Source organism: Saprolegnia parasitica (assembly GCF_000151545.1).
Source record: "Saprolegnia parasitica CBS 223.65 unplaced genomic scaffold supercont2.88, whole genome shotgun sequence".
NCBI classification, from domain to species: Eukaryota; Oomycota; class Saprolegniomycetes; order Saprolegniales; family Saprolegniaceae; genus Saprolegnia; species Saprolegnia parasitica.
In genome coordinates, this window is record NW_012156482.1 from 98,277 (window position 1) to 99,207 (window position 931).

General features: G+C 42.9%; 1 non-coding gene across 1 annotated transcript; it reads left to right on the forward strand.

Moving 5' to 3' along the window:
• The first annotated feature begins 169 nt into the window (after positions 1 to 169).
• Positions 170 to 242, forward strand: SPRG_30170. Its single transcript has one exon. It is a non-coding gene; the product is annotated as a tRNA-Asn (tRNA).
• Positions 243 to 931: the final 689 nt, after the last annotated feature.

A 931-nucleotide genomic window follows, 5' to 3' on the forward strand; every position in this document is an offset into this window, starting at 1 on the left:
GGGAAATGAAAATTGGCTGGAGGTGAGAGGAGTGCATGGGAGATGTGTTTGAGCATATTATAATTGAGTGGAAGCATGGAGAGAGGTATGTAGGGCCATTTGGGTGCGTAAAAGTCGATGGTAATGTTGTATTAGTGATTGGTAGTGTGGACGTTTGTAGCGTGCAGAATCCTCTATAGCTCAGTTGGTAGAGCGTACGGCTGTTAACCGTGAGGTCGCAGGTTCGAACCCTGCTGGAGGAGTCTTATTTTTTATTTTAGGCCATCCCGTTATCCTTTTATGGCCCTCTAAAGATTTTTAACGAATCTCTTGTAAATTATCCTTTCATTTTATTCTTTTTAATCCCATTTTGGCCCGGAAGCGAATCAAGACTCCGTTTTTTCATTCAGTTACGACTAGCGCATCTCGAACTACACGTCCCTCACTTCTGCTGGGTCCCCACGGCTTCTCAAACATAGAGATAACTATTGTTCGGTGCATTTACAAAAAGTCAACTTCCAGACCTTTGTTGATCACGCCTGTTTGCGTACGACCTCTCGAGACCTTTAGGAAGCACCCCAGAGTATAAAAGAGACCTCCGAAAAAAACTTCAATCTGGGCTCGGTCTCGCCTCGGCGGCCATGGTCACGTGCATGGCCATAATGTTGCAAATTCGAAAATATTCAAAATATTTTTTAATGAACAACTACACGACTATTATGACAAACGGCGTGTCAAAGTGCTAATTTGCGGCTTCCCTGGTCGCTTGGTGATTTTTAAATAATTTAATTGGAATAATATTACATTCTAATAGCTTGCACTTTGCGCAGGGTTCGAGTGCTGCAACTTTTCAAATTTGTCGTGATGATGCTCCATCAATCATGCCAGATGTATACGCCAATGTGTGGCGTCCTATTGTACGATGTAGATACCTTTTGACGAAGTACATACC